The sequence below is a fragment of the Pteropus vampyrus genome, unplaced genomic scaffold (genome assembly GCF_000151845.1).
Source record: "Pteropus vampyrus isolate Shadow unplaced genomic scaffold, Pvam_2.0 Scaffold159, whole genome shotgun sequence".
Classification (NCBI taxonomy): Eukaryota; Metazoa; Chordata; class Mammalia; order Chiroptera; family Pteropodidae; genus Pteropus; species Pteropus vampyrus.
The window spans coordinates 1,149,850-1,156,565 of record NW_011888940.1 but is presented as its reverse complement, the minus strand read 5'-3'; the positions used below and the strand labels follow the sequence as shown (position 1 = coordinate 1,156,565).

At 45.3% G+C, this 6,716-nt stretch overlaps 1 long non-coding RNA gene across 2 annotated transcripts; it reads right to left on the bottom strand.

Moving 5' to 3' along the window:
• Positions 1-2,012: 2,012 nt before the first annotated feature.
• Positions 2,013-3,675, bottom strand: LOC111745625. 2 transcript variants are annotated; one of them, XR_002782737.1, is made up of 4 exons: positions 3,607-3,675; positions 3,255-3,437; positions 2,375-3,053; positions 2,013-2,195 (listed from the first exon to the last, which is right to left on the bottom strand). It is a non-coding gene; the product is annotated as an uncharacterized LOC111745625 (long non-coding RNA). The 2 variants fall into 2 exon arrangements; XR_002782738.1 differs by having other exon boundaries at positions 3,255-3,411; positions 3,607-3,654.
• Positions 3,676-6,716: the final 3,041 nt, after the last annotated feature.

The following is a 6,716-nucleotide window of genomic DNA, read 5'->3' as shown; positions in this document are numbered from 1 at the left end:
GTTTTCTGGTCGGAGAACATACCACAGCTATGACTCAATCCTGACTCAAAACTCCCCAACCGGTTGACATTCAGGAGAGAAAAAAACAATTCAGGCTGGTTAATGAGGAGTCACATGGAGCCAGCTTCCAGAAGCCTGATTAAAGCAGCTTTTCTGCACCACAGAAAATGTGACTTTTCTTCATCATTTCCTCTTTTCTTTTTTAAGTAAATCCATTTCAGAGAAATTGCAGTTAAGTTTCAAAGTTGAGTAAAGTATACTCCCTGTGCCTCCATTTCCACATCTATAAAAATGGTAAGGATTAAATATTCTGTGTGAATACTGAGAATAGTGCCTGGAATAAAACAGCTTCCCAAACAATGTTTGTCATTATTATTAAATATTAATCATTCATTTTATTGAAAATCTTGCCTCGGTGTCTCTCTCTCTGGTCTCACTCCCCTCCGCCTATTATATGACTTGCATCTTGGTCGTTACAGTTTAAATTGTGTCTACCCCCCCCAACCCCCGCCGCCCAATTCACCTGTTGAAGTTCTAGCCCCCAATATATCAGATTGTGACATTATTTGGAAATAGGGTGGTTATAGGTGCCATTCCTTAAATTAAGATGAGGTCAGTCAGGTGAACCCCTGATCCATATGACAGGTGTTCTCGTTAAAAAAAAAAGAAAGAAAGAAAGAAAGTTGGACACAGAGACACGGGCACAGAGAGAAGACAGCGTGGAGAGACACAGGAAGAACCATGTGAAGATGAAGACAGAGATGGTCGATGCGTCTACAAGCCAAGGAACCCCAGAGACTGCCAGCGAAGCCCCAGAAGAGACAAGAGAAGCGTGGAACAGATTCGTTCTTATAGCCTTCGGGACCATCCATGATACACCTTGACTGTGGACTTCGAGCCTCCGGACTGTGAAATAGTAAATGTCTGTTACTAGAGTCACTGAGTTTATCGTACCTTGTTGCAGTAGCCCTACCAAACTAGTGACACTGGTACACGGCTTGAACATTCCCACCTCCGGGTCTCTACCGATGTCAACCTTTTTAACTGGAAAAACCTCCCCCATCACTTTCAGTGGAAAATCAATCCATATTTCAAACGTCACATTTGCCTGCTCAGCTATCTGCAATCAGAGTTAACCCGTTTCCTGCCGTTCTCTCTATATGCCGCTCATAACTCTTATTATTAGTCCGCGTGCATTATTAGCTAATTGGGACTATGTCTATCTCACTAGGGCATATTATATTTGTTGCCATCTACGTTTAAAGATTGTAAGTCGCAACCTGATTTTCAAGGACATAGTTTTTAAAAAACTAAATTTCTGAATTATTTACAAAGTAATCAGTACATGTAGGAAAAGTAAATATTTCAGCCAAGCAAGTGACGAAATATAATCTAATATACATATTCTATAATAGTATGTATTCTACATTTATATAATGTATGAGTCGGTTCCTCCATAGGAAGTCACAGTGCATTTGAATGTCATATGTTCACTATGATGTTTGGGGCAGCTGCACTTGACCAGAAGGAGCTAGCACCTTCTCTACTGTGTTCTTATCTTCTGAATAAGGGGTGGACTTGCAGGTTTCACTTTCTATTATAAGATTCCCTTCCTTTTCTCTGTGGGTATTTTCCATCGAAATTGTGTATCAGTATTTCTTGGAGTCACAGAAGGAACCACAGAGGAATACAGTGAGATAATGTAAACGTCCTTTCATGGTGAAGCCGATCCTTCGTTTTACATCTTAAATGTGGAAACTTTTCCTTTGTTTAGTATTCGACAGTTGCCACTGCTCATTCCAGACTCACTGATAGGTCTTAGCTCTGTTGATCAACAATCCAGCATCACGGGCATTTGTGGGAGGTGCTTTGGAGGTGGGGCGGGGAATTGCTTTACTCATGAGCAAGGTTAATAATCTCCTTCAGAGAGGTGTTGGAGTAGGAGGCCTCCATCTCCCAAATCCTGGTGAATCGCGCCAGCCCTGAAACCAGGAACCTTCTGGGGGCGAAGAGGGAGGAGCGAACATTTTCCTGAGTGGCTTCAACAACCCCAGCCACTCTTCCAGCCACTTCGAAGTAGGCCATCCCTTTATATCCTCACGGCGGGAGGCTGACCCAGTCTCTAATACGCAGATGAGTGACTCCGAAGCTACTGAAGATCGGGGACAATCAAGGTATCTCCCAAGGTCACCTGGCTAGGAAGTGGAGGGGCAGAGGTTTGAAGCATGGTCAGTTGGCTCGAAAACTTTATGATCTTGTCACTCCATCCGGGACCTCCCAGGACCTGAAGCACTGCTCTGAACGCAGGTCGAGTCTGGCCCCCGACCCGCCAGCCGCCCTCCCAGGCACCCAGTGACGTCTAAGTGCTGCTCACCTTGCATTTGCCACAGCTCTGTCCTCTCCCTGGTCTGGGTTTCCTCGCTGTTGGCACCAACCCGCCTTTGAGGAAAAAGCAAACTGTAGAGTCATGTCTGGGCTTGAAATTGATTTGGCTGCTTTCATAACCGCCTCTGTGACCCCGAGCAAATTTCTTTGCTTCTCTGAGCCTGGGATGCCTTGTACTGTTGGTGATGACGAAGGCGACCTCGAAGAGCGTTTGTACAGATACAGATCCGAGTACCCTTTAAATCTCTGGCTTTAGAAGCTTGCTTTTTTGTTCATGAGTCTGGACTGATTGTTTAAAAAATCTTTGTTTTAAAGATGAGTTAAAAAAAAAAAAAAAGAAAAAAACCCTGAGATGACACTTGCAGAGGGCTTCACAGATGATATTGCTATTGAAATCACTAAATTGCATTGTAAACAAAATAGGCTATAATAATGTCCTTCTGGCGTGTATTAAGAATGCAGCCATTAAACAACAAAGGCAGAGAAAATCATGCGTTCCGTGAACACAGCTCATCACAATGCCTCTTTCCAGGAGGGGCCTCAGCGACTACCGCTGACAATTTTCTTCAGGCTCCATCACTGTTTTTCGTTGTTTAAAGACACACATTAATTTAAAGTCTCCTCCCATTCTCTCTGTAAATTACAGCATTCAGATGAAGTGGCAGCTGCTGTAATTAAGACACAGTTAATTGCCTATCTCTTTAATTGCAATGATAGGATTTTGACAGTTTGGTAAATAAGAATTGTTTGGTTTCCTCCAGCAATTTCAGCCTCCCCCCCACCCCCACCCTCAAGTGCTGAGTCACCTAATTCCAGGACAAAGGGCTGCAGCCAGAGGGAGCCGGGATGGCCGCGGGACTGTGACCTACCCTCTCTTTCTGCAGGAACCTCCTCAGCATCGCCAATTCCGCTGCCCAATAAACTCTTCCCAGGAGTTTTCTCCACATTAATCAGTCATCACATGAGATGATGAGATGGGAAAGCACAGACGCAGGAGGCCTGTGTCCTGGGGCAATGATTTCCTGCCTGCGACGGGCACAGGGGACATCGGGCTGTCAGACAAGGAAACAGAAGCCTAAGTTTAAACACACCCAAAGTCAGAGAGCTCCTGAGCGCCAGCCCAGGTCTCTGACCCACAGCCTTCCCACTGTGCTGGAAGGACGCTCCACAGAGGCTATGGAAGGTCATGGTTCAAAGCAAGAGCTTTGGGGCCACACAGACCTGGGCTCAGAGCCTCCCTTCACCTCTCCTGCTCGTGTAACGATGGGCAAGTTACCGCATGTCTCCAGGCCTCATTGGCTTCCATTGCCAATCGAATTTTGCAGTACCTGCCTCGTGACATTGTGACGATTAAGGAAAGTAATCTTGTAAACTACTTTAGCAACTTGTCAGGCCGGTTGGTGGTTAAGAGCTGGGCTACTGAAAGTGACTCAGCAAGTACGACTCTTGTTCCAAAGCTTACGTAAACAACTTTTTCTCTGCATCTCTTTCTTTTCTGTAAATTTAGACTATGGTCCACAGTCTACGTTCCCATGTCACCCATCTTTCTCTAGAGTCTTGCACTTTTCAGTGACGCTGTATCAAGGAGCCAGAGTTCAAGTGATTAATATCAGGAAAACCGGACCTGAGTTTCAAAGCCTCCAAGGAGACAAGGAGAAGCGTGTGTGCGCGCTGCCTGCCACGCTCCGTGGACCTGCAGAGAAACGTGTTTCCACAACAAAATGGCTCGCATCCCGTCGCGGTTATGATCAGCACTGGAAACGTGACTTTAAACTGATCGCAATGTGACAAACATGTTATTAGTCAATCCCTGCTTCCCAGAGGCCACACTAGGCTTGGGGACTAAAACAGGATATGAGCAACAGTGACGTCTGGTTCTTCCTCGGTGCCGCGGTTTCTGTGCTCAAATTCCTGACCTTTCCTAAGTAGAAAGTGAAGGAAGTGTTGGTATCCCAAACCTTCTTTTCGAAAAATGAATGAATGAAGGGGAGTGAGTGGGTGGAAAGTCCTATTTCAAAGCCAGATTGATTGCATTGAAGGCGGGTTTGAGGCGGGTCTTGTCCTGCTTGGCCTTGTGTGGGTTTAGTTTTAAGGAAAGGCTTCAAGAAAGTCCAGAGGACAGCAATCGAGGGGTGTTTGGGTGGCTCCACAATCATGAGGGAGCCAGCCTTCTTCAAACTTACTATTCACGCATCCTAAACACATGGCTTCCATCACACGGCTCCAGGACTGCTCAAGTCCCAGCATCTTATCTGCATTTTTACCCAACAGGAAGGAGAAGGTCATGCTTCTTTTTAAAAAGGTATTTCCAAGAGATAGGACAAAACACTTCCAGTTGTATTTAGTTGGCCAGATTTGGACACAGAGCCACTGGTAGATGTGACAAACGCCAGCCTGGCCACCCAGCCTGCTGTCACTGGTGCAGATATCACTGGGCATGGTGATCCTCACTCAGCAGAGGCTGCTGGGGGCTGATACCCGAGGCAGGAGCCCACACGGCACAGCTTCACCAACTGCACACTCATCTAATCAACAAACCCAGATGTCACCGGCCAATCAGCCACCTCACACACTGACTTCCTAATATGAGACAGAAGCAGTTCTTGGTCTTCAGGCTATAAAACACCTACTGTGTTTCCCTCACCCAGACCCTAGAATCTCTGTTTGATCGGCTTCCTTGCTCCTGAGCACAGCATTCCCCCTCTGTGGTCTCTTAGTCCTACATATTCCGTTAAAAATTGAGGACTCTATTACTGAGAAGGACAGAATGGCCATTGAGGGATGAGTAGCAGTTTCTAGCACAACTATAAACTGAAGAAGCTGGAGTTTAAAGTAAAAAAAAAAAAAAAAAGACATGAGAACATATCCACACCCCCGCTATCTCCCCAGCCCCAACTTCGATGAAATTTTGAGAGGGCTTCGGATTTCCTCATGTAATGCTATTGTGGGTTTGAGGCAATCTTATCTAGATCCTAAAGAGCCAGATGAGCGAGGACACCTGGGACTAAGCGAATGATGCCATGGAGCACACTCATATGTCACTACCCAGGCAGCAGTGGCAGCATGGTGGAGCTCAAGGTGACAGAGGCATTTGCTTCCTTAACGCCCCACCTACGGTCCAGCAAAAGGAGCACTGGACCTGGAGTCAGGACTTCTGAGCTGAATTAGGAATGAGAGCTCGGGCATCCAGTGAGTGAGTGATTTCATGTAGCTGCCAGGACAGAAATAATAATGATGACGATTAATGCCTGATGAAATGTGACCCTGCATGAGGTACTGGGCTAAGTGTTTTACAGGCATTGTTTCTTTATTCCCCACGACGATTCTATGATATGGACAATATTACTATTATGACTACAACATATTGTAACAGAAGGAAACTAGACTTTGTGGTGAGCACACAAAATAGTATATAGGTATTATATTATAATATTGTATGTACACCTGAAATTTATGTTATTATCCAATGTTTCCTCAATAAATATAATTTAAAAATATTATTATTGCCACTTTTAAAACAAAAAGAGACATTAGGCTGTAGAGGTTAAGAAATAACCGATGGAACTGATAAACTAGCACGATGAGAATTTGAACCCCAGTCTTTGACAGACCAAATATCTTTCTGTTAACTAACTTAACTGACTTATGCTGCTTCTCATAAAGAAAATACATGCTGACATGAAAACCTCAGGTGTAAATGGGCTGACACACAGGTAAACAGTACATAGTGACGAGATCTCGATATGTACAAGGTCAGATTGGGTCGGGGAGGCTCCCAAGATGAAGAATAAAAAAAAATCAGCCAGGCAAACAAAGGGAGAGAAATGTTCTAGGTCGAGGAAACAGCACATGCCCTTATATTGAAAGCATGGCCTTCACTGATTGCAAAGTGGCTGCTGGGCTCCAGACATTGCATTCTCAATCAGGAAGAAAGGAAGGAGTGAGTGAGTAAAGATGTTTTCATTATCAGGGAGAAAAACATTTCTCAGCGACTCCTCAGCAGACATGTCGTTATGTCTCTTTGGCCAGAACCAAGTCCCAGGCCTCTCTGAGCTACAGGAAGAGACAGAAAAGCCATCACGGGCTGAGCTCAATCATGAATCATGCACTGGGGCTGGGCCCACTGCAATCCGAACAAAGCTAGATTGTGTCGGCAAAGAGGGATGAGGAATGGGCCATAAGGAGGCACCCCAGAGGCTCAAGCTCATGGTCTTCTGCAGCGAAGTAGAGGGTGAGGCAAGAACACCACAATGGAGAACTGAAAGTCTTTAGCGAGATACGAGAGGTCCGGACTGAGAGAAGCATTCTTAGGTGACTCCCAGATCCATGGC